The 27,711-nt window shown below is 39.4% G+C and overlaps 1 long non-coding RNA gene across 1 annotated transcript in view; it reads left to right on the top strand.

Moving 5' to 3' along the window:
- The window catches only part of LOC114011174 (uncharacterized), a 29,776-nt gene extending 2,373 nt beyond the window's left edge, over window positions 1–27,403 (top strand). The window contains exons 2-3 of the long non-coding RNA XR_003553001.2: window positions 10,118–10,152; window positions 26,696–27,403. This is a non-coding gene — a long non-coding RNA (uncharacterized LOC114011174). The remainder of the gene's footprint in view (window positions 1–10,117; window positions 10,153–26,695) is intronic.
- The last annotated feature ends 308 nt before the right edge of the window (window positions 27,404–27,711 follow it).

The following is a 27,711-nucleotide window of genomic DNA, read 5'->3' as shown; positions in this document are numbered from 1 at the left end:
AACTATGGCCACAGATGCTTTAAGATGTACCTGCTCTGACATAGGCTTATCCATAGCCACAAGTGTTTTATGGTGTCTTGCTTCCATGTGGACTCATCCACAGGTCACAGTCCCTTTGACTCAAGTTCACACTGGAGTTCCAACCGGTCCAGTACAGCATCACAGAAACAGCAGCAGTGCCCTGGCCATCTGCCAGCCCAGGCATGGAGCCACTGCCCTTATCAGAACATCCCCAGGCACAGCACAGTGAGAGATAAGCAGTGCAGCAGCAGCAAAAGCAAAAGCAGCCACTAACGAGCATAAGACTAATTTACAGTAAGGCAAGCAAGCCCCATTGCAAGCACTGGAGCCTGCCCATTAATAGCTAAACAGCACTAACAGCTATAAATTCAGTCTAGCACATTCCAATCAAACCTGTCGTTATCTTGAATCCTTTGAGCCTCACACTGGGTGTCAGAAAGGACTGCTGTGGCTTAATCCCAGCCGGCAACTAAGTCCCACACAGCCGTTCACTCACTCCCCCATGGTGGGGTGGGGAAGAGAATTGGAAAGGTAAAGGTGAGAAAACTCTTGGGTTAAGATAAAGACAGTTCAATAGGTAAAGCAAAAGCCATGCAAGCAAAGCAAAGCAAAACAAGGAATTCATTCACTACTCCCCATGGGCAGGCAGGTGTTCAGCCATCTCCAGGGCAGCAGGGCTCCATCACTCATAACCGTGACTTGGGAAGACAAATGCTATAACACTAAATGTCCCCCAGTTCCTCCTTCTTCCTCCAGCTTATATATACAGAGCATGACATCATACGGTATGGAATAGCCCTTGGGCCAGTTGGGGTCAGCTGTCCCAGCTGTGTCCCCTCCCAGCTTCTTGTACTCCTCCAGCCTTCTCGCTGGTGGGGTGGGGTGAGGCACAGAAAAGGCCTTGATGCTACACAAGCACTGCTCAGCAGTAACAAAAACATCTTTTCATTATCAATGCTGTTTTCAGCACAAATCCATAACATAGCCCCATACTATGACAAAACTTAACTCCGTTTGAGCCAAAACCAGCACACCTGTCTACCTTCCCTCCCAGGATTTGTCACTATGGCACTGTCTACAACCACTGGCTTTATACAGTTTTTGGATAAACTTTAGTCCCATTCCCCAGCCCCTAGCCAGGTGCAGGATTTATACACAACCTCCTGGCCCTGAGGCAGGAATGCTCCCCGGTGAGCTATCCTGACACTACAGTACATCCTGCCATGAGCTTTAACATCACTGGAGACATTTTTTCCCCCAAAGGAAATAATGACTTGCAGTAACACAGCTTGTTGTGAGATCTTGTTGGAAATCCAAACATGTGGCAATTTACGAGTGTCAGCAGATTTTTTTAGACTTGTGTGGCAATACGTGCTGTGCGTTAGATGTTGGAATCTGACCCTTCGGCTTTGCCACAGTGGTGTCCCAGGAAAACCATGTAGAGTTGCCTCTGCTGTCTTTTCTATTTACTTACTTTCCCTTAATAGATTGCAATTATAGTTTATCTATAGAGCAATTTGTATATATTCTGCCTGCAGATTGTTTTTCATGACCTGAAATCCTGCCTAAGGCCTTTTTATTTTATCTGTTCAATCAATTTTGCTTTTTGGTTTTTTGGTGGGGTGTTTTTGTACCATTCATGCTTTCTTTTTATGGAATTCCTGACTAACTGAATTAGGGTTGTAAAAAATTAAGAGGCAGAAAATGGTGAAGGTCATAAATTTATTCTTTCTCCCCCCAATCTTGTAATAATTAGTATTTTTTAATAAGAAGAGGGTGGGGGTTTTTTCCTACAGAAGATGAAACTCAAATTCTGATATCCAATTTGAATACCTGTGCTCTGCCTAACTGGAACTATAGTTATATAGTATAGCATATATAGTATATAGTTATAGCAGTATAGTTTCATACCGTTGCAAGACAAAACAGTTTTTACATTCATCATTGAAAAAGTGAAACAGGGTTTCTGGTTATGACTATTAAGAATAGCATAAATAAACCTGAGCACACTGCTGTGTAATGTTCAAGTAGAAAATAATCTTGTTGCAGACTAACCTGTGTGAAACTCGGGTTTGGCATGTTTAGAAGGTTTTACATCATCAGTTTCTGTTACAGCTGTTGGCACCAGACTGCAACATGATTGAGAGGCTTTGATGACCTCAGCTTCTGCAGTTTATTAAGTCATCCAAATAAATAAAGAGGCTCTGTCAAGTAGCTCGCTCCCAACATCTGCCTTACCTGTATATTGTTATGATCTAGTATAATTATAATCTGAATTTTAAGTGTCTATCGGCGAGGGAAAGGGAAGAGAAAGGTACTATTCTGTGGCTGAAGGGACGGGGGAAAAGACAGGAGTCTTGGCTACCATCTTTACTGAATACACAATGAAGGGCTAAGAAAGCAATCTTTTAATGGCCTCAAGAGTTGGTTGTATCAATAAAATAAGCTAGTTTTATTCTGAAGGCTAGTAGCAGCCTATTATTATTATTACAGGTATTGCTACAACTGCACAGAGAAGCAGGAATGTGCATGTATTGCATCAATTGCAAAGAATCAGTGAGGAAGAGCAATGTATTCATCCAGAGGGAGCAGACTGGTTTTTTGAAAGTACACTTGCGTGGGCCAGGGACATACCTAGCGACTCCTAATTCTCTGGTAGTATTCAGGTGGTTCTGCATTGCAGAGAGAAAAATGCCATTCTGAAATGAGTTGGTTACTTCTTTAGATTTGGAGTTTTTTTCAGAGAGCTTTTTCATCAGCTCTCTGGTGAGATAAAACTGATGGAGTTAGAAAGTATATGGTAAATGACAAAACCTGAAAACTCAGAAGCTTTATTTTTTCCTAATTAGATGAAAGTCTTTGGTTTTCCTATGGAATGTGGTGTGGTGGTAAAACTGATGGTTCAAGCCAGGTTGAAATTGGAGTGAAAATATCTTTCCCACTGGTATTTCAAAACATCTGTCGGGCCAGTAGGCTTTGGCACATCGGGAAAAAGAGGATACTGAAGTGACATTAAACAACTGTGATGGTCCTCAAAACCTTATTAAAACAGAAGTCGGTAAGATTTACCACAGCGGAAAGTGTGTTCCCAGTTTTCATAGACCCCGTGTGTGTTGCTTGGAAGTGATTGTATGTGGCTGTGCTGCCCTGGGATGCTCCCCTGTGCCCTCAGCACTAACTGCCTTGAAATCAGACTGTGCTGGAGATTAGCTTCAGCAGGCAGGAAAATATTTAGATATTATATGAATAAATGCTCCTATTTTCTTTTTCCTTTGGAAATTATAACATAGCACATAATGCCTTGTAGGTGCTAGTACAAGCTGACTCTTATATTTGCGGAGGAAAAATGCCTGAAGTCAACAGCAAGAACTTCATAAAGCCTCTGGAGGCTAGGTGAGTGGAGGCAAAAGCAGGCTAGAACTTGATACGACCTCTAACTGTGTGATTGCTCTGTGGCAGTGTCACTACCTGAAGTATATGATGTCATGTCTTCCTTGACGAAGGTCCAGCTCACCTGGATTATCTGATGTTGGCCCTAGGAAGCTGTGGCGAATGTCTCTTCCTGGCAAGTGTAGCTATAACTAGGTACCACAGATATGAGATGTGGCTAAAGCTAATTGAATTTTTGGATAAGATCCTGTAATCCCTGTGCCATGCTTCAGAGTTCATCCAGGGACTTTGCATTTTTTGTCTGCGTAAATCCAAACAGATGATCTTGAAGGCGCAGTCAGTGACTTTGGGTTTCAGTACCAGCACTCAAAACACACCAGAGACTTCAGTGAGCCTGGATTAGATCACATTCTAGAGATCACATACCGAAATGCAGCTTGCTGTTTTCTTACAGAGCGAAAGGGAGGGTCAGAGTCTTCTGAGTCATGACAGAAAAAGCTCCATTTATTCTTAAGTTAGGAATTTGCTGTGTAGCAGTCAGGACTATCCTGTCACCAAGAAAGTGCTGGCACAGGCCACTAAAATGACAGTCTGCTTGGCTGGGTCTCATTCTGGGGGAGTTTGCAGTGATGCCAACAACTCAGAAGTGCATCAGAAGTTGTTTTAAAGTACTGAAAAGTAACATGTAAACAGTGAGCAAATACATGAGTAAATGGAGAATGAAGTTGTCATCAACTGTCCTTCTGTGGAAGTAGGAGAATGCATGTCGTAAAATGTGGCTAAAAGCAGAACTCCCTTTTCTTTGCTGCCTCAGTGAGTACCCAGCTTTCAGAAATACAAAGCTGATCATTTTCTAATCCAGCGGCGCAATACGTCTGCCTCAGGAATAACCCTTATGGAAAATGATGAAAAAAAGCAGTCATACTGTCCCTTCGAGTCAATATTTTTCTTGTGGTTTTAGCTCAGGTCCTGGTCAGAAGCTGTATAGGATTTATTTTCTTTTGACTTCCACTGTCTTTGAATCCAGTCTTTAACATGCACAAATTCATGAAAAGCCGGTGAGCATGTTTATTCCCAAAGTGAAGCAGTCTTACAGACATTTCTCTTTTTCTTCTAAGTCTGCCCTCTTCTCTTCATGCTTCAATGTCTGGGACCATCTGCCAACACAAACAGAAAAAAATTAATTATGAATGGTGTCTTCCCATGCTAATCATTTATTGTAAAGGACTTTTTCAGCTTGTTTGTAATGGTTGTAGCCTAAGGGTGCACACTGTATAAATTGCCTGATTACAGGATACAGAACACTTCTTAATAGGCCTCAGATGATTAGGAGAGGGGAAAGAAATTAAAAAGGCCATTTCCCTTTAGGTATGCAAATGGATTGCAGAACAATAGACAAAGATATGATAGACCATGATAAAACATACCCTCTTTTCTTTTACCTTAAATTATGTACTAGGCAAGTAGCAAGCTTCATTACATGTGTCAGCCGAGATGTGAATTGTTTCATAATTGAAACAATGCCGTTGCCAGATAGCGCATGTTAGATTTCAAGATAAACCACCAGTTTTTGTGTCCTCAAGCAATTTGGGGTTTGCTGCCTAAATCTGTCTTAACAATGGTTACATTCTGACCTTGGTTTAATTTAACTCTGCCTACTTCAGTCTCTTTGAGCTGCCTATTCAAACAGTAAAGACTACATTTGGTTTTGTCACAGTAGATCCTCCTCCTGAGTCATAGTTTGCCCGTCTGTGTGTCCTAAACAGCTAGTATTTTACTGCCCATTTGAAAGTAGTTGGGTGTGTTTAACCAGTTAAGCGAACAGCAGGAGCCATCTCCTAGCTGTCGCACACTTACACGTGTGTGCATTCCTCCTTTCCCACACACTGACACACCTGCGCATCTGCACAGGTCAAGCATCTGCTGTTTCGTGTGAGTCTGAATATTTAGGGAGACACAAATTCATGTTCCCTGGTATTAAAGTAACTTGACTGTCTTACTAGTCAAAAGCAGCTCCTATGAAATTGAAAGGTGAGAGGTGACAGATAATATTGCCTTTAAGGGCTCCTTGGAGTTTAAATCACTACAGAAGCTGGTCAGAGCTAAAACCCTTTGAAAAATCACACCCCCAGCCCTCCCTGCTCTGCCATGAAGGAAAGTTTTCACAACACACGGTAAAGTGCAGCTGATGTAGCTAGCAAAAGCTCCCGAGTGCTAACGGTGGGGCAGTCTGAGGCAAAGCTTCCCCTCGTATCCAGCTGAAGTGTTGGTTCTGACAGCCACATTGCTCTGTCACCAGTGTTCAGCAGACAGGACGCTGAGAATCACCACGTGGGGGTTAAAAATCATAGATTTTTAAAACTGTGAAAGTTTTGACATCTTTTTATTCCAATATATAAGCATTTGGGCTTAAGATTTTCTTTACAAGAATGATGTGTCAAAAGTAGCAGGGATTAAGACCCTAAGTCCAGTCTGGGCTGAATTTTTTGGATAGTCAAAGCTAGAATTTTCCCATAATTATAAAAGGCCATGACCTGAAGATAAAATATGAAGCCTGTTCTAAAGCTATCAGACTAGAAAAGTGCCTACAATTTAAACTGCCTGCATTTTGCTGTATTTCTTACAACAGCTTAGGAACGGACAGCAAGTTTGCAAATTTAGCCAGGGGAAGCCCTGTGGGAGCAGAAGGGACTGAATTGTGTGTTACAGTCATGAGCAGCTTAGCTACGTAAGAAACAGTGATGTTCTAGTGTGTCTCCCCAAATAAATCAAAATCAAGATTCATGATGTAATCAGGTCTAAATTTTTTTAGATATTTTGTTTCTCATATGATATGGAAGAAAACAAGGAAGTGAAAAAATTCTCCAAGTACGTGAGCTGTGTCGGTGTGGTGTACTTTCTGACAATTCAGTCTTCCCTACTTTTTCAGCTCAGTCTTTCTCCAGAGAAGAAATGTATTTTCAGGTGCAACTCACATATAGAGCCCCATCAGCTGATCCAAGCTCAGATTAAGTCCAGGACCACCCTTCCTTCCACTTGGAATCTGTTGATCATTGTAATAGATTCCCCTGTTAAGTGAGGCTACCAGGTCAGCCTCTAGCTCCTGGCAGCGGGCAGTTGTAATCTCAATCAGATGCAAGGCAGAAAAGAGTGGAGGGGGGAGGGTAAGGAGAATTTTATGATACAGTCAGCTGGGGCTTCCAAGAGCTGTAAATTGGGATTTAGATTGATATTGCTGTTCTTTCATTTATTTCACCAAGTAACAAGGGAAACAGCACTTTGAATGTAGTACTAATGAATAAATAATGCACTCATTTGAAAGCTGGAGTTGAGATTGAGAAATATGTCCAGTATTCCTTTAGTGGCCCTGAAGTTCCATTTTTGTACTGGATCAGAGAGAGGAGCCAGCAGAAAGATGCATGTGGTGCAAAGGTGGCCCTGCCACCTGCCCCAGCCAACGGGGAGGCAAGTGTGTGGTCTTCCTTGCACACCTTTGCTGTGAGTGCCTGGGCTTCACATGCATTGTTGAACTTCTTTCACTTAAGAGATGCGAAAAGAAGAGAATGTTATGTTAGATATTGTTTGAATCTGGAATTCCTTTTATTTAGTGTCTGTATGATACTGGCCTGCAGACTTCGGCTCGGCTGCATCCTGGGAGCTCCTTGCCCTGCTGGAACGCGCAGTGAGCGATCACCAGGCCCTCTAGGAAAGCTCTGACTGCTTCTTGCAGTGCTCTGCGACCATGACCTTGGGCTGTTTGATGAACGTTGCATAGCCAGTTGTGGTCCATTTGGTTGACAACAAACAATGCTCACTGTAGTAATATGTAAACTTGCTGGATTAGATGAAACATTACCTGGTCTCTTAAAACCACCGTCATCATCTTCAAAGATGATCAGAGAGCAAAACACTTCAAAGTTACCTGCTCTCCTGATAATTTCTCTTTACTTCACTGTGTGTATTTTCCTCTGCAGTTCTTTCTAAACAGTCACCCTATATGGGGTTGTATAGACCTGCTTACAACTGTCCCTTGATTGCCCACTAGGTCCTTTCTAGAGTATTTCTCTTGGGTCAGTTACAGCAAGAATAAATTATAATTTGTCACCTTGCACAGCTCTGAATATACTGCTGCTAATTACTTTTCCTATCAATTTGCAAACAGGGTGGAAATCTGCCATATGCATCTTTTGCATCTTTAGTATACCTTGTTAATAAAATCTGTAAAGGGTTAGAAGCTGTGGTGAATATTGGTGTTGTTTTGGAAGAGTACCTTCTACAAATATCAGTTTGTGGAATTTCCCCTCCCCACATCTGTGGATTGTAAATTGTTGATGAATAGCTGAGATCATGTCAGAATGGGATGAAAGCTGTGAAAGATTATGAATTTCTTTTAGAAATTAAGAAATCCTAAGCCATAACATGCATTTTAAGATTGGTCCTGCTTGCAGTTCACATGCTGGAATCAGTGGTTCTCTGTGGATACAGGCATTTCAGGATCACTATCATCATTCAGACATGAAAAATTAATTTTAAGCAGATATGTAATAGACTATTAATTTTAAAAAAATGAATATTTGCAGTTAGCATCAACAAATACATTTCATTTCATTTGATGTTTGTGTTTTTCCTTGTTCTTAACTATTAGATAGATGAAAAGCTTTGAATCCAGTTTGAAATATGGTATTATATATCCTACATTAGGTATCTTCGAAATAGCATGTGTGGGTGTTTATGACATTTTTTAAGATTGATGATTGACAGTCACTCCCATAAAAAGTAGTAATACTAAGAATCACTTGTTCCAAGAATGCTGAGAACATTCCTTACTTTATTTTTTATTCTTTCGTTTCTGAAACGTGAAAAACAGTTTTATTTTTTAAGAATAGCAAAATATGAATAAAAAGGCACTGAATTAGGCTAACCTACTATTCTTTTATTTGACTGCACAATCAAAAAAACCAGCTGATATTCTCCTCCTAATGTCATACAGAGTATTTGTTCAGCTCTTGTTGATTGTAAACTCAATACTGCATGGTCCTTATTACACCGCAGAACCTCAGAAAGACAATGCAAGTACAAAAGCAATGTAAGGAAAAGGTGATTTTGTGAGGAAATCCTTTCCACAGAGTGTGAAAACCAGCAACAAACAGCATTCTCAGAAGGGAAAAACAGCTTTAGCTTCTAACCACTTCACCACACATGGGATAAGTGTCAAACAGCATTTTGGACTCAAAGGCAGCCCCAGAAGCAGAGAAGCTGCCTGGATAGCGCTGTCCTGTCTGAATTCAGACAGCTCTTTGAGCAAAGCTAATTCTGCACGAGTCCCCTTTTGCTTTTGATATGATCAACCCTGTTTCTACTCTGGTCATTATATATTGATGATGTAAAATACCATATTGTGGTGATATTGTTTAAGATTGACTGGAATCTTAAAATGGTTTTACGTTCATTTAATTTTTCAGGTTTGTGGCAACAATTGTACCCCACACACACAGACAGAGAGTCTGTTGTTCTAGAAGGTTTCAGGTTTGTACGCTAGGAGGAGCGTATTAAGGACCAAAGCAAAAACTGATGATGATGAGCGCATTAAATTATTTTTGTTAACCATCACAGGGTTTTTACAGGTGAAGTGAGTTTTTATCATAACATTTAAATTTCAGTTTCTCTAATGTTTAGACTGACTTTTTGTTTCCTCCTCAAGCTTCAAGTAGATTCAGCTGACTTTGATACAAAACAGTCATAAATTTTATCTTGTCTGTTCCAGCTCACTCCTCACTATAGACAGTTTTTGTTAACTAGTCATATAACATATATATCTGAAAAATCACCACATAACTTAGTAAATTGCTAAATGAAGTGTTCTAATTTATAAAAATAAATTCCTTCCTCGTGGACTTTTCTGCCAAAAGGTAGACCTTAGCCAGCACTTTTTCACTTAAATTGCATTGTACAATATAGATGGTACTTCTGTTGTGTTTGAGGCGTATTGGTTTGTGATATTAGAGGGTTTGGGGAGGGGCAATTAATTTTTCTGTTGTGAATACAGAGCAGAAATATGTCTATCTGCAGACTGTTCCTGTTCAGCATGCTGACAAATGAGATATTTAGTTGGTGCAAATACATATAGCTCCCCCAAACCTCCTTACAACAGCTGTGAATCTGGGCAAGTTTATAGATTTCATGCTTTAACAGCTACCACCCAGCTCTAAAAGATAACACCTTTCTGTACACGCTTCACTGACCTGTCTCTTCCCACAGCGATGGTGCAGTACGCAGTAACTGAAAGAAGTGCCATTTTAGCCTTCAACATACCAGATTTAGAAAAAGAATCAAGTCAGATTTCAGGGCTTGAAAACTATTATTTTTGTGAGGGAAACATGTGTTTAGCAATCAGAAAAGATCTAGTTACATTTTTTTAAAATAGTATACCTATAGAAATAAAGCCAGTACATCTAGTTTATAGGAGGGTGGGATAGAAAGGTAGGTAAACTTTTAGCTCTGCCCTTGCCCTGCTGGCTAAACTGCTTCCACTGCAGTGGACCAGCTCCTATTCAGCCTCTAAGAGTGGGATTGGAACGTTTACGTCCCTCGGGAAGTGCTTTGGTACCTGATGGCAAAAGAGGATCTCTAGAATTAAAAAAAATAAATAAATAAAATTGCTGTCATAAAAATAACAAAGATATTTTCTTGATGTTTTAAATGACAGGTAACTTCTCAAATGATGCGTCCATGCAGAAGAAGGTAGGACCGCCTTTGAATACCTGTGTTTATTGACTTAATGTTTTCATGTTTGCAATGGTGGGAATAATAGTACTGCAAATAATATGTTATTTTTAAGGCTTTTTAAGTCCCATTTCCCAGTCAGTTTGGACATATGTACTTGCTAATTAGAAGGAAATTCTATGTAAGGCGGCTCACACTAGACAGCATGTAAATGATATCCAGGCTCTGCAGAAATGGAAGATTGGTATTGATTTTGTAATGAAGCAGTTGTGCATCTTCCAGTTTACAACCCTTCATGCTTACTATATACAACAAAAGCAATATATATTTCTAGGTTACCACTACTTTCACCTATATTTTGTGAACAGGAACGCAAAATACCATGATTACAGCTAGCTCCTGGGTGATAGTTCTATGTGTTTTAATAGAAAAAGATATGATAATCTGCTGAAAGAATGATTAATAACTTGTAAAAAAGTTAGCTTCTGGCATACTCTGAAATGTCTGTTGTCCCCATCATAGTATGAATTCATCGTAGTATGAATCACTCGGCAATCCTGAAAAAGACATCACATGTAGCATATACCTTTATATTCCAAAATAGTGACAAACATGGTATTTTACAGTGCTGTGCATGACTGATGATGCGGGAATAAGTAGGAGTAGGAAGTACACTGGAGTTTTAAAGATCTCTATTAAACGTAGCCTAAAAAGCATTCAGCTAGCAAATTTTATTTTGCAATTGTTTTGTGCTTGAGATAACAGGATCAAAAACTAGGCATTGTTCCAGACCCTTTAGCATAATTGGACTTTCCTGACAGACATGTACAGGAGGACACAATCTATTCTTGTCTCTATATTTGAAAACTGGGAGCTTCTTGGGTTTACCTGGGCCATTCTGCATGTTTCTTTGCAAACCAATGCCAGTGTAGGGTTTCCTCTTGGAGAGGTTGTTCACTGGTGAGGCTCAAGCTCTGCAATTTATTTCCCATCAGGTTCTGTGACTTGTTTGTGAACTTAGTGACATAAGACACACAAAAGTTGCCAGGGAAAAGATAGCCTCAGATACAATTCCACTATTTCTTGTGTAGCACAGCTGATTTAAGAGACTGTTGCCAACCTCACATCTCCTGCCGCCAGCGATTCACAACAGCTTTTGAACCCAGATCAGTTTACAAACTACTTTATAGCGTGACTTCATAAACAGTTGGAGTGGTATAATTCAAAACAAAATCAATTGCGACAGGAGATGGGAACAAGTGTACCAGCTCAGGAGACTTCCTTTTGGGAAACTGAACTGAGATGTGCTCACACTCATCCTGCTGGTTAACTCCCACTGACAGCAGAAACAAATGGGGGGAGGGTGCTGGAGGTGTTTCTGTAGGCAGTGTGAGACCATGGGTTGATGCATAAGAACACCGACCTATAGGCTAAAGGTGGTTTCTCTTATGCACATTGATCTTTAGTTGATTTGCTTTAATTTTTTTCTGAGTCTCCATGCGTACCACTCCTAAGTGTGTTAAAAATATTTGTATTTGTATGTTTGGTAATAGACCTAAAAATATAGATGTATATTGAAGTAAGTGATGAGATATTGGTAAAGAAAGCATCACCCATGCAAGGAAATTCTTCTAGGCACGCTCTTTTAATACTGATGGGACCATTGCTCATGTAAAATGTCTCAGTCCAGTTCTGTGGCAGACATTAAATACTCACAGCTTAATTTCTTAGACTATTTTACTTGATAAGGTAGACTTAGCATGCTTTGAAGCAAAGAGTTTTATGAAACTAACCTTTAGGACTTTGCAGGTATTCAAAGTAAAACGTTTAGAATCTGATCAGTCTATTGTTGATGCAGTCCTGGAATCTATTTTCTTTAGTGGTGGAGTCACCTTCAGTTGTTCCCTGGCTTCTGGGTCACAGACCACACCTTTGCTGTGCTACTACCTGTTTCTGTGAGGCCACTTCTGTAGGTTTCAGCATAGCAAAGAGGATTAATTGCAGCACAGGAACAGAAATGAACAGTCAGAGACTGAAAGGAAATACAAGAATTTCTTTCTCTTACTGTCAGAGAAAAATGTCAGCAACACCACGATTGCATTTCAGTGATTGCTAAGACAACAGATAATCTGTAATCTTCAAATTTGCTTCTCAACCATCTCTTGCCTCTAAAAGGGCAAGTTTATTCTCAGATTCACTAATAAATGTAAACAGCCTTTATGCTGTTTTATAGATTAGCCATAACTGTAGGAAAACTACAACTTGAACTGCTGCTCAAGCGTGTGCTTTTTGGATGGGGGCTCATGGGTTTGTGGACAGGGAACTTACAAGTATTTGTGCGTGGGAGCTAAGGAAGAGGCAGAATTGGAAGGTCTGCAGGTGAATTTTGGAGCTTTGTGGCATGTTTGGTGCTATGCATGGGCATGGTAGAGGTCTGTGCTTCAGGGAAATCACTCACTCAGTGAGGCCAACGAACAAGTATGCCACAACATGTAACATAACACGTATGATGTGCGTGTAATTATTTTACATGTAAGCTATACTTTGAGTGATTTCAGGGTTTTGTTTTGGGGTGAGGGGTTGGATTTGTTGGGGTTTTTTGTTAACAAGCATCCCGTTCAAGTGTGTACCTCACTGTTAGTGTGCCTGAGCAAAATTATTTTGTGATTGTGCAATGATTTTTTCTCTGAAAAAAAGGAAGACCCAAATCACAGAGTCTCCTAGACATCAGAAAACACAACTAGTATCTACTAGAGGCTTTTTTGATCACTCTTTTAAATAAATCAAGCAAACAAAAAACTTTCCTCCCTTCTAGCTAGAAAGCTCTGGGATCAGCATGGGTAAGTAACACTCACCAACTATAGCAAATGATTTCTTAGGAACTGTCTTTTTTTCATTTATATATATGTATATATGCACTGCTGTATCTTGGCTTTCAAGCATCATGTGTTTGTTTAGGAGAAAAGGACACACACCTTGAAAGTCAGTTGTCAAACAAAGTGCTTGAATTCCAGCTGAGCGGGATTCCCAAAAGAGCAATCCTTGCCAGTTTGTATTATGGAAAAGCCTAACACCGACATGCTGTTCTGTGGAGCCTTGTCCATGCACTAAAGCAGCCTGAATTAATTCTCATGTTAGAGTCAATCAGCTTGAGAGTTTTCCTGAAGGCAGGTGTTTCAAAGTGCATGCAGTTTTAATGAAAAGCGAAGATAGCTGTTCTCAAGCATGTAGACCTAGAAAGAGAATTTCCCAGAGGTTGCTGTAGATATACCAACCCATTAACAGTTAAATAAGTAAGATTCTCTCCAGTGTCAAGCATGTCTGGTAAACCAGCTTTGCAAAGGCAAGAAGCTTGTCTCTGTTCTCAGATCTCCTCTTCCCTTTGTCTGATGCTGTTATGCATGCTCAGTACTAAAATACTGTACTTTGTGCTTTTGCTGTGGCACCGTTTATCATTTTGGTGTTATATTTTTACTCCTTGTTCTCAGTGGATATTGTTATTGTGATGGATTTTGTCTTCTTCAAGAAATGAGGAAAGGACTTTGATAGGATTAGACTGCCACCATAAAAGAAGGAATCTTCAAATCCCAGAGAGTTGGTATATATAAGATGAGGTTTCACTGACACTCAGTATTAGCATTGTGCTTGTTTAACTTAAGACAGCAAGGAGGAAATGTTTAAGAGAGGTAAGCTTATATGGGGACAGACTGTTCTTAGACTTTGTTTATATTTATTTAGTTAATAAACTCACATAATAGATTAGTTTCAGTCTATATAAACTGTTTTGAAGAATTATTTTAAGAATATGCGCATAAAGTGAGTTTGGGTGTAGATGGGGACAAATCAGTATCTCAAGCGTGCCATGTATATTCTAAGATTAATAGGAAACTCTTGCAGTGTGGTCCGATTGCATCATCAATGCACCCTCCCTATTGAGGCAACTTGCTTTTGCAGCTGTTTGATATAAATTCCTTGCATATGTCTTAGTCCAGTTGGTTTATTTTTATAAACAATAAATAGCCCAACATTCCTGCAGTGTTTCCCTTCCCTCGGACAATCTCATGGAGCCATTTGCCATGAAGACGGTGGCTGAGATTAGTGGCGTTTGCACAGATGGCGGCCATCATTTTGGAAATCTCATAAATAGTGGAACACGTGGACTTTTTCCTCCCCCTTCAACATGATCACAATAGATTATGAGGGCCTACAAATCACTACCAGATGATATTAAGTTGCTTTGATAACACTCTGGGTCCCTTCCGGTGTGATATTTTTCTTCATTAGAAAGGATAGCTCAAGCACACCAAATCCTCTTACTCTTTTCTCAAAATTTATAGATCTCAGTCTCTAAACTAATTGTTAGTTGCACAGCATGCCTTAAGCTGTGCCCAGACAGAGCAATTACATCCCCCGGCCCTGATTAAAGGCACAGAGGAAACAGAAGTGCAAAGAAAATGAAACACTCTTGGCTGTTTGGGCAGGATGTCATTGCTGTTGTTTGCCTTTTTTGACATTTGTTGATAAAAGTGAGAAAGGAGGTCAGTTATCCATCACTGACCCTTGTTCAAAGCCAAAGATGTGACAGGCTTGTCTAAGGCTACTGACTCAGTTTATGAAATTATAAACAAAAAGGGGTTTCTAGGCCAATGTGCTGCTTTTCTATTAGCAACTCAAGAATTTCTTCATTTTCCCCCTGCTAAATTATATTGCTTTCTATGTCTTTTAAACTCATTTACTTCTGTGTGTATGCCTAAAACCACAAAACATCTTTGTTCATGAATGACTAGAGCTGTACTAGCATATAAGCTCTGCAAATTACCTGGAACAAGATAAAACTGATATACAGATGTTTCTGCATATTCAGGCATTTCTTATTGCATGTTTCTCACTTTAAACCGCAGCTTTCTGAGGGATGTGTTTTCCTTTTGTGACTTACAGTAACTTTATGGCTGACTGTACACTTTTAACAGTCAAGATCGAGTTTTTCAAAGAAAAATGGGAAAGCATTATTTGCTTTCACCCAGTATCTTTCTGAAATCATCATGTCTAAGTTTGTAAATCTGAAGCAGTGTAGTACTTATTTTTAAATTACTGAGCTGGCTTAAAAGTCAATCATTTTAAAAAATGATTTAAAAAAAGTCAGGCATTTTAAAATTAGATGATGGAGAGCAACAACTTTCTTGTGTTAAATCTGATCTTACGCTTTCAGTGACATCTCCTCTACTGGGAGTTACCTGTTTCGTAGAGCAGTCTGTGGAAAAAGCACAGTGCACTGTGTTGTATTTTAAATATTTCAGCCAGGACTACCAGAGACTTCACGTTTTGAAGTCTTTGTTTAACCAGTTTCTGTAATTGCTTTACGTGATATGCTAACACTGCTTCACACTAAACAGATGGGTTGTACAGAGGATCAAACCCGTAATCTCATGGTGTCTATAAGGAGACAGAAACAAACAGCTTAAATGTTTTTGAAAGTAATAATAGATTTATGTCCCTAAATTTTTTCACCTCATATTCTGTTTTCTCACTTTTTAAGACAGAGGGATTTTCTATTAAATGACCACACCCGGTCCCAATGTTTAAAATGTCCGATAAACTCAGCTGTATGTGATGGTTTGTAAGTAACAGTGGTAGTTATTGCTCTCCTTTGTGTCACTTGCACCATGCCTGAACAGAAAAGAAATTTTCAGCAGTCACTGTCTCTTAAAATGACCAAACATCAAAGAAGTTCAGTGAACTTGAAATTATATCAGGAAGCAGATCAGACAAAACCTTGCTGGGGCGCATCTGTAGTTTCCCCAGTTTTGTGCTTCTAAGTGGATTTAGTTTCAGATATTCTGTTAGTGGAAACTGTACACTTTCAAAAGTAGAGAGCACTCCCCCATGAGCCTTGGTCCCGTAGACAGTTTTATTATTGCTGTTGAAGGCTGACTGATCCGGTATTAGTAGAATAATACAGTAAACAAATGGCATGTAATAAATTAGAGCGTCACACTTTGAAGTCTTTGTTTAACCAGTTTTTTAATTGCTTTATGTGATACACTAACACAAACTGCTTCATGGTAGAAAGATTGGTTGTACCACAGATAGAATCTATATGGTGTCTGAAAGAAAAAAAAAAAAAAAACAAACAACAAAAACCACCAAACAAACACAAACTAACAAACTCGTAGACAAAATGCTTATGGCTTAGGACCCCTACAAAACTGCAGTAATTAATGATGGAGCATTGTCAGTGTGGGAGTCAGTGCGTTAAGACTCCACAGATGACAGAAAACATGAAACCTTCTGTTACATTCCCATAAGAAGCAGTGATGAGCAAAACCCTCTTTTCAGGTGCAGAGAGTTTCTATCCTTCTCAGATGATCGGAGGTATAAAACTGACTTCAGATGATATTTGCTGAATGCAAATTGCCTCGTGCTTGCTGTGATCCTTTAGCTAGAACCCTTACAGAAAAGTGATGCCCCCTGTCCCACTACCTTTTTACCAGTCTTCACTAACCAGTACTGCCAGAGAACCCCTGCAAAAAAATTCCAGTAGCCTTACTTCCAAGGTTGGCAGATACAGCTGTTGAGAGACACACCTCAGATGAAGGGGTGATTCCTCTTTTCTTGGCAAAACCCCACATAGATTTTCCCTGTATGCCTTTTTAGAGCATGCCTGTTTAGACATTTATCTGCGCGGTTCAGGAATCAAAAAGAGTCAACTAGGGGTCTTTTGGGTGGGAGACAGGGGAGTGAAAAACCTTTTTTTATGTTGCCTTGCTATTTAAGAACCTTGCAAGGAAAAGGAAATCCTCTCTGCTGTTCTATTTTCAAGCTCCCTTTAAAATAATTTTCTGATAGATTTCCTGAAATAAACAGAATGCACAAGATCTGCCAGCTCTGCGCACGTGCTTGTGGTGCATTGGGTGAATATAGCTACTGTTCCTGTAAGACAAGGCAGAAGTGAGACATTACATGCCATGTGGGAGAGGCTGTTAACAAATTGGTGGAAATGGTTACGGTTTTCAACTTGTCAAGCATCATTTTCTTAGCTTGATGACACCTTGTAAGACCAATAAATAATTTATGGGGTATCTAAATGTTTCAAATAGGAATTTAAGGACTGGAGGAAAGAGGTCTAGGGTCTCATAGTTAATCCTATTCAAGCAGCTTCTTATTAAAACAGCCCTCCACAAATTGATTACAGCTGCAATCCCTTTTAAGAAGGATTATTTAAAAATCCCAATTATAAAGACTATTTGTAAAGAGTAAAATACTTAGTGTCAGTTTTGCATAGAGACTGTGGCTTGACTCAGTTGGCAGAAGTGGGTTATCCTTTTCCTGCCGTTATTTTCAGGAGAATCTGCTCATTTCAACCAGTGGCTTTCGCACGGTTGCTGCAAAGGAGGGTAGCTTCTTTTCTGGTCATTTGTATTCCTTGGCTACCTCTGCTAGCCCCTAGGTTGACCTTTACCTCCTTTTGGCCCTTCCCTTCAATTTTATGATGTAAAGAACTGATATTTAAGGCCCGATCGAATTCAGGACCTGGGCCTGAGATCCTTTGATAGCTTCCCCAAAAGGGCACCACCGCCATTCTCATAATTCACCTGTACAAGCTACAGTAAATGTGTTTACAACAGAGACAAGGGGCTAATATGGCAATGTTTTGCCTCATTTCAGGTGCCTAAGCCCACCTTTAAAAGGCTTCTTTGTGCCCTTCTGGTGACATCAGCAGTGGTAAACTGGCTGTGAAGAGAGTTTTACAACTGTTTTGTATAGCTGGAGCCATGCAAAAGAACCAGGGCAGGCCTGTGGTTTTTATTCTGTGGTCTTCATCCAGAAACATTTCTAACAATTGGATTATGCCATTACATTTTAAAATGTTCTAGGGAGTTCAGAGGGATCCGTATAATATACTTTGTCTCCTCTAAGGAATAGTTTTCTTACAGCTAAGCAATATAATACATCATGTTTGCATTTTCAAATAAGACGACCTCAGTTGTACTCACTCAAACCAATAACGCACCTTCCAAAACTTCGGTCACCAGAGACTGTTGTTTGAACTGCTGCGACAAAGCTTATTTTCTTATGGCAGGAATGTTTGAAAGAGTGTATATTAAATAAATATTGAAGAACAGTCTTAGAAAAAGAGTTGGAAATTTGTAAACATGAGTATTCAGTCAAGAAACTGAACACTTAGAGATCCAGCCAGGGACAGAAACATACCCTATAGCCATTTATCTAATCAAAATTAACAAAGTACTTAAAGAGTGAACGCTTGTAATGAGCTGCTTGTGAATAAGCTGGCAACCATGAATAATTCCCTGAATACAAATACACTTTCAAGGAAAAGCTAAACTGCTTCTGAGCAGTTAGTGAATAGAAAAACAAAAAACAGGTGGCATTTACCAAATAAATTATGTTTTCCCCAGTTTTGCTGACCATGACAAGAGTGATAAAGGCAAACAGTACTTCCTTCCATAGATAAAGAAAAAGGATAGTCGAGTAAGAAAGATGGTTAGATTGGGCAACTTTTATTCAGGTCTCGATTTAATCATATGCTCACCATTTTGTTCTGGTCTCACTCCTTTACCCTCATGTTTTATTCTGAGTACTTAGGGTCACGTTTTTCAAGGCTGAAATCAACTCCAGTTAATTTTAGCAGGAGTTAAATGCAGGCCTTCGTATTCCTGTATAGATATAGCGTATCCTTATAGATACACTTTCGTTAACGTACACGGTAGCAGTTCCCTACTCCAGATAGGCCCTGGGAGGGTGCTTGGTGGTAGTAAGCACGTAAGACATTCAAGCTAAACAGCTAAAATCAGGGGGTACAAACATCTCTCCAACTAGGCATCTGTGATAAATAAGTACTGGATCAGGTCATTCCTGCTTGTGTTTATGCTTTCATTTATGTTTAATGACTGTATGAATACAGCAACATCTTTTTCATCAAAATTCGTCCAAGGGTCTGACTATTAGGAGTCTTTTGAAGTGTGTATTTTACTTTGCTATCATCTTCCAAGTAGGTTTAGGGGAAGGAACCCATTAAAAAGGTTATTTGTATTTATAATTTTTTTTTCTGAGGTTTTGTGTGTTAGTTTATGAGAAGACAGACCTTTAATATAGCTTTTAGTCCAGCATCTCACTGCTGTGTGGGCTGCTTTGTGGACTTCTTTCTACATAGAGGTATACGTATCTGCACACGTGCGTGTATCTATTTCACAGAAGTATGTAGTCATCATTCCTTTTACAGTAGTTTTAACTTTCTGCTACATGTGCTGCGCTGTAAAGTATTAAGCCTTATAATCCCTCAACCCCTTAGATGTGGTTTGCTGGGGGGGTGGTGGTGGTGGTGGCTGTAAATCTGTGATGGCAAACAAGAAAAGCCTGAAGCTGTGAGCAAACAGGAAACAAATGATCTCAATCCCAGAATGTAAACTGCCATTGACAGAGATGCATGAAAGAATCATAACAGGGAAACCTGCTGCAATTTTTCATCCAGTTACCAGCTGAATCACTGCCATTACACTGAAGAAGCAAGCTGCCAGCCCAACACTGACATGGCAGAGTTCTTTAGATGTTGTTGTGTGCACAAAGAAACCATATCGTCTGACTGGCATTTACTCCTTTTCATGCTTGCAGACTGATAATTATTGTGCACTGCCTCAAGCTTGCAATTAGAGGCCACCAAGTAACAAAAAATAGCTGAATTTCAAGATTAAGCCTTTTCCATGACTAGTCACATTTTCCTAGCAGCAAATATGTTGTTGCCAGTAAAAACAGAAATCACCTATGCCATACTGTTACCAGATTAAAGGACATATTAGCTGCAGGAACAAATGGAGAATTTCCATAAAATAAAAAGTAATAATAACTGTCATTGTTACTGGTGACACAATTACAGTTGATATCATAGTGTATCAACTCTAATACTGACTCCTATGTCACAACGCAGCTTTTGGGGGTGCGGGGGGGGGGGGGGTGGGGGGGTGAGAACACTGAACTCCCAAGTCCTTGCAATTATTTATTCTATAGTAATTTTACAGTATGGATATTCACTCTGTGTTTTGAGCATATTCTATTTCCACTTTCCCAGACTCCTCTCTGGTCTCCCAGAGCTTTGCAGTTGAAGTTCATAGGAGATACTTCATTGCCTTTATTGCATAAAAAATGTGCCCTGCTAAGCATGTGCCCTGCTTGGCTCCGTTTCTGTGCTAGGCAGAGTATATAAGGTTAGTAAAGCATTAGAGAATCACTTAGGACAAAGTGGAATACATAAAGAAGAAGCTGTCAATGAGGAATGTTAAAGAGAAGGGTTTGGGTTTCTTTTTCACTTTCTCATTTTATGACTTTTTCTTTGTTGTATAGTGATGACTAAGATAAGTTGCTTTGGAAAATCAGAGGTGCTCTGCAATAATAATCAAATCAGTCTATATATGGATGTGCTTAGTGGGATGTTTATTGTAAAAATACATTGGTTTCACTTAATGGAGGATTTGGCAGGGGGTGGGGGAACCAGAAGAAATGGCCCCAGTTGAAACTTCTCAGCACACCATTAGGAACCACTTAGGAAAGTTCTGTCAACTCTAAAGGTTCCTCTTCAGTTGTTTGAACCAGGCAAGAAAAGTCCCACAAACACAGGAGGAAAAAGAAAAAAAAAAAAAAAAAAAAAGAAGAGTGGTAGTTTTCAAAGGATGATCTGTTGAGAGATGGGATTTCAAGGTTCAGGAGAACCTGACTGAGGCAGAGCTGCTGTCTGGGAGGAATCAGAAGCAGCAGGCCAGTTCAGGCCGCCAGAAATGACTGGCCTTAGGTGAAAGCAAACATCTAACTACTGTTAGTAAATAATACTTTTGTTTTTAAAAGGCTGTGCAGTCACTATTCGTGGCTGGACACAGCCTGGAAAGGTGACTTATGACTGCCTGGGCTCACTGGACTTGCTGAACAAAAGGTAAGTTTGGGAGCTTATGAAAAAAGTCCAGTTCCAGTCCGAGAGTGTTATTTCTGCCTTGTGGATGAATTACAGAAATTAATAGCTTGCAGAAACCATCTCATTGAGAGGTTTGATTAAGTATCTGACCTAATGCTTAGGTGAGATCAGTTAGGTGGGATGGAGGAGAAACAAGGGTGAGACCAGTCTTCTGAAGTTGATAAATATTGCATTAGTTCAGCTGCCTTGTGAAACCTCCCTGATAGCAAAGTGAGCTGCAGAAAGGGCAAAGCTCTAAAACTTAAGAAGTGCCATTAAGATATTTTGTACTGAAGTTGCTCTGTGACTGAGGGTTTAATGTAGCACAAAGATCATCCTCAGCTAACCACAAGATCATTACCCAGGTTTTCAGGTGGGTTTTGTAGCTACTCAGAAGGGGCATCAGGGATGAAGATCAGGTTCAATCACAGTGTGGATACTGCCAAGAAATTAGACAGAGGCAGAAGTACCTGTGTGCTGTGATATTTGTTCCCTGCATCTTTCTGTCATGCTTTCTTTAGTAATTTCATGAGAGCACTCCCACATCATAATCTTTATGAATAGGAAAATAGGTGTGTATGGTCAATCTGGAATCTGGGGCAGGGGAGGAGTGTATGTGCGAGTAGGTAGGAGTGTATGAAAGGAAGCAGGGTTTGGTCCTCAAGGGTAACCTTAACTCTAGCATGTCTACACACTAAACTTAAGATGGCTTCAGCTATTTAGAGAGCTTATATGTATATGTTTTCTCTCTCATCTAGTATTTTAATATGTGATTATTAAAGCATTTTGAAAAGCTGCTCTGTCTGGGGAAAAGTAGACAATGATGCACTTTCTCTGAAGCAAAGGCTGCATATCTGCAAAGTCCTCACTTTCCACTCACTGATGGCACTGATGAGTCATGTGCAATCCATTGTAATGCCTGACATCATTTGCCATAAAATCCACTATGCACTTATTAAATCTAAATGCGCTCTATAATAAAAAAAAAACCAACACATAAAGCATGATCAGATGGACACACGAGACAGGATTAATTCCTTGCATAGCTACTTATAGACATGAAGATGTGCAGTAATGTGTACCTGTTATTCACATCTAAGCCTAGACTCAAAACATTAATATAAGGGCTCAAAGAAAATTTTTTGCATAGATCTTCTCTTTGACTCTCAAAATATTCAGCAAGTTTCTCCTGAGACTTTTTTCTATCTCTTGCAAGGCACTTTTTGCTCATCTCTTGTTCTCATGAAGATAGTGTATAGCAGAGTCAGCTATTACAAGACTCATCGGCTTCCTGTCTCGACATCAGGCTTTTCCTTCTCCCTTTAGTCTTAAAAATGCACATTTCACTGTCATCCTGAAACTGCTTATGGTATGGTCACACTTATAGCATCATAGCACTCAGCAACAGATGGGAAACTGCCTCCCAGAATGAGGGGTAAAACAGCAGATTTTCTGTATGGAAGAGACATGGGAACAAAATTTGATTTCCCACTCGAGAGAGCTGTCCAGGAGATCCTGATATTGTGAATCTTTCAAAATTACGTGATGGTCTTTCATAGAATCACAGAGTACCTCAAGTTGGAAGGGACCCATAAGGATCATTGAGTCCAACTCCCTGATCCTCGCAGGACTACATAAAATCAAATTGTATGGCTAAGACAGTCGCGCAGATGCTCCTTGAACTCTGACATGCTTGGTGCCATGACCACTTCCCTGGGGACCCTGCTTCAGTGACCAGCAACCCTCTCAGTGAAAAGCCTTTTCCTAATGTCCAAGCTGAACTTCCCCTGATGCAGCTTCATTCCGTTTCCTCGTGTGCTAAATATATACGAATATATACGCCTATTCAGACTATGCTTTGCCAACACACCTACGAGATGCTTCACTTGCTATCTTAAAAAATTAAAGCAAAGATCCCATGGTGTACACTGGAATAAACACATCTTTTTCTTAATGGACTGAGAGATCTGCTGTGATGGAAAACAGGGCATGGCTCCTAGTCATGACCTCTGTTGTATAAGCAATTTGGGAAGCCAGTGGCGTAAAACCAGTAATGTTGGCCTGCACATGGCTCAGCAGACTTCTTAGAAGCATCAAATGGAGGAATTGCCAGCTTTGAGGTGGTTGATGAAATTATACCCATTTTTTCCTTTTTGACCTTTTCAAGTCACAACGACCACACACTTTTCCAGCTTGGGAAGAACTCTTGCTGAGGGTTCCCTGCTGCCCATCACAAATGCTAATGGTTTATAGCCACAATTCATTCTACTGGCAGTGTTGGGTGCAACCACAGCTGAGCCATGTAACAGATTCACATAAATAGCACAGGTTCCAGCTTTAAGGAGAGGTGAGAATGATGGCAGCGCACTTTGCTTTGAGGTGCTTGAATGGAAGTGGTACAGATCACAATCAAATCAGAGTATAATACTCTTAATGTATCTATTACATTAAGTATAGCAGGTTGTAAGATAGCAAATGGATTCAATTCTGTCCTCCCCCTGCTCCACAAGTAGTGACTGATGCGTTATTTGTCAGTAATGCTAAATTTAATGAATAAAAATATTTTAAGGTGTGGTCCCTAAAGGAATCAGTTTGTAATTCACTATCTGTGTGAATAAATATATAGATGTGTATATATTTACACACATGGAGACCTAATTTTCATTTCAATTTCTACTAAGATAGGTCCCACTGGAGCTATAAAGTGGAGTTGGTTTGGTCCTGCATGCTTACTGGAAAAGATCCATTTCATGTGAGAGCCTAGTCTTTTTGCAGTTCGGTGGGATTTTGCATGTGATTTTAATAGGATTAAAATTTCACCCATGCCATACCATAAAATGGCTTTAATATGAAAAAGAATCAGGCATGTACAGTTATATGTGTATGGACTTGTATTGTCAGACTTACCTTTGGCATAATATTTCAGTTCTACTGATTTTGAATTGCTGTATCTCTAAACTGATTTTTTTCATACTGTTTGGAGTAAATTACAAGGTTCTTATCCATGGCACTGACTTTATTGTTCTGCCAGGATGTCTTCTTTTGTAATAAAAACAATAACTTAGTGTAAGTAGTACTTTTTAGGTTTACTAATCAGACAGACTAATTGTATCTTTAATCTGGGTCAGTCTGCTCTTGCTTATTATAATTTGGCTCCAAGTCTCCCCAAAAGAGGAACATTTGCAAATAATTTAGTGGCAGAATCACTCTCATATAAACACTATAAGAATTGCTGAAAGGCACAACAAAAACTCTCTACAATTTTGAATCCAAGTGTCCAATATTTCCTACAAGGAGTGTACAGCTTTTCTTAAACCTTGGAATGAACTTGAACGCGTCTGTATCTGTGTCTTCAGGTGAACATGTAAAAAGACTGGATAAACAGTTAGGGAATGGGGTCTTTATTTACAAAGCTGAGACTGTCTAGGCAGGGCATTTTTCCTGATTCAATCTACCAACTCAACTTAGAAAGACCACACTAATATTCAATTTTAGCTTTGTTGCCATGCCTATACAATCCCTGCTTAGATTGCTAACCAGGGTGATTATTGCTGACTGAAACTGTTAATGTTTTGGTTGGATGTTTGTCCTCTTGAAAATGGACTGAAAGATTTTTCCCTATAGGCTACTGAATTTTCATTGCATGTTAACTATTTAGGTTATTTTTCAACTCCACCACAACCCAGTAGTGAGAGAAAGTAGCTAGCACATAAGAAAATAATAATCAGATTTGTTAGGGAAACTTTGAAAGTTACTTGATACTTAGAGATTTGGGGGGGGGTTACATGCTTATAGGGGGACACTGTTTATAACTGGGGATCTGAAACTGGATATACATTATGACCTGTACAAGGCAGCTGCCCTCGGAAAGCAGTAACTTTGTAGTATCAACATAAGAAAGCTTCAAAATAAGTTGCTAAAAATATCTGTTCCTGTCACCTGTTTGGAATTGACATCACACCTGCACAAAGTAATTTCTTTCTTTAGGTTGAAGGATGGTTTTGCCATCCACCTGCATAAAGAAATGCTTCAGAAACACAGGCTAGGCTGTCTGTTATCAAGAAGGCAAAAGATAGTGGGCAAAAAAATATGCCCACAGTTTCACATAAGTCCTCTCAGTGTAAGGGAAGGTGTTGAGAAAATGTGCTTTACCATAAATTATGCCTTCCTGGGGGAAAAGAATATTGAAAGGGGGTTTTTGACAAGTACAATATAAGAGATTAGTTCATTTGAGTAGAGAGAGTGCTTAAAAATGCAGCTGCATGCAGATTTCTTAAGAAACTACAACTGACAATTGAAGAGAAAACCTCAAACAAGATTACAAAAATTAATCAGTTGGCACAGAATGGTTGACATTAATGTGTGTACTTCTTTGTTTTGAAACTAGACTGTGGAGGAGTTTTCTTATACGGAAAATTTCATCTACTTGTACTTGTCTCCTCACATAGTCAAATATTTTGTGAGACAGATCAAAAACCCTTTTTGACAAGCTCATTCCCACGCTTCTCCTTTTTAACCTGTTTTTTGGGTGTTTTTTTTTTTTTTTAATTGGGTTTCTCTTTTCCTGGAGGCTTGTTCAGATAAAGAAAACTTTGCTTGAAATATTTATCAGTAGCTATGTATCTCCTGGGCAAACAGTATTTAAATGAAATATGGAAATGGAGTTAAAAAATATTAAGGGGTGGAATAACACAAGTTCCACTAGCCTGTCAAAGAATTTTGGGGGCATGGAAGGAGTGTTGAAGTTGGCTTTGGGAGAGGCAGGCAGGAGGAGATTCTTCGATGAACTAACGCTATCAGTGATTTCTCTCATGCTATGGGTTTCTTTTTTTTATGTTACAAAGTATGTGATATTTGTTGGAGAAACCTTTGGTCATGGTACAAAAAAATGTAATATGACTGAATGTGCTGTAGTTTTCCTCCCACAAGAGAATAAGAAAAAATGTTATGATTGAGCATAAAATTTGAATGGACTGGCTTTCTCAATGAAGCATGATTGCACTATCTGTGTCTATAGACCTAAATGACGCATTTTTATGCCTAGAGTAAGAATTTTTCCCTTAGAAAGTAATATTCCTCATCATGTCTTAGTGTCATAAAACAGTTATGCTGTTAAAATGTTCTCCATTCTGACGTAGTTTTTCATTACCCTGGTAATGAACCAGTAATTGAACATGCTTATAAAGTGAGTCCTGAAATAACGTCACAGCCCTGATGTTCTGTGGAAAACCCCTGTGATCACATGTGAGAAGGTAGAGCATTTGAAACCTGGCAGTGGGAATGAAAGTACACTACTTAATTGTTCACAACAAAGTTGATAGCAAATTAGATACCAATTTCAGTAGTGTCCCAAAAGTACAGTCCATGCCAAGCCTTGTTTCAGAAGGGAAGAAGAGATACCAAGTCTCTTTATCAACACAGACAAATTTAGAAATTTTAAGTGTAAATAAAAAAGAGATGCATGCCAAAGGAACATAATTTATACTCCACGGACTGGAGGATTTCTGCACTAATTTGACTTCTTTTTTTTTTTTTTTTTTTTTCTTCTGCTTTCCTCTTTGTGATGTGTGCATCTCCTCTGGTGATATTAATTGGATATCCAAGACATCACTTACACCTCACATCTCCATGTTCTGTGTCAGAGAATCTGCGGACTCCGAGTGTGTAATAGTGTGAGCGCAACGCAGGGCAGGTCAGACAAGCTGTGAGAGGTGGGAGGACATGCGGGCATCATCTCCCACTCTGCTCCTCTGTTCTCTGCCTAGTCATTGCACAGGGTCAACCTACACACCACTTCAGAAGAAAGGAGGGAGGTAAGGAAAACAATCATTTCAATGTTAATAAGGCCAGGAGGGATGTTAAGCTCCTCGAGTAGCTTGCTAACTGCCACAATACTAAGGAATCAAACAATAAATAACGTGATATGGAGGGAGAGCACTTGGTGGAGCCTATAGAATGGCTCATCCAGTATTATCCTAGCTAAGAAGCTGGGAGTTGGAAACAATCACAGACTGTTACCTTTTTGTCAGAAGGGATGTTTTTATAGTAAAGTTTTCTTAGACTTAATCTTTAATATTAACAATTTTACCACCACATCAGTAAGTCTCCTCTTTCACACGTGCACACTCCTGTGATTTTCCTCTCTACACTTACAGAAAAACTAACAGCTTGTTACAATTCAAATGTGATAATTTTCATGTGCTAATCACTTTCCTTAATGGGGAATGTTTGCTTTCTCTAAAGTTTAGCCATTTCCACACCACAGCCATTTATGCTCTTCAAAGTCTTACATATCAGAGAATATCTGTTCTTTCCTTCTACTGAACTATTCCTCTATAATCTGCATTTAGACAATATTTGAAAATATTTTTCATGTTCCAGTTTTTAATTGCTGTATAAACACTCAGGTTAAATAACCATCAGATATCATCATGTATTTTACAAATACTTTGTTCATATAAGTGTACATATACAGATAATGTAGAGACACTAAACTATACAAAAAGCAGTGCAAGTGGCTAGTGTGCTCTCTGCTCTATCAAGTGTTGTGATAATTGATGATAGTCAAATATAAAGAGTGCAGGGAGTTGCAGGTCTGCATTAATCCATTAATATGCACT

This window comes from Falco peregrinus, chromosome 14 (genome assembly GCF_023634155.1).
Source record: "Falco peregrinus isolate bFalPer1 chromosome 14, bFalPer1.pri, whole genome shotgun sequence".
NCBI lineage: Eukaryota > Metazoa > Chordata > Aves > Falconiformes > Falconidae > Falco > Falco peregrinus.
Note: the sequence above shows the minus strand (reverse complement) of the source record. Positions and strands in the feature narration are given on the sequence as shown.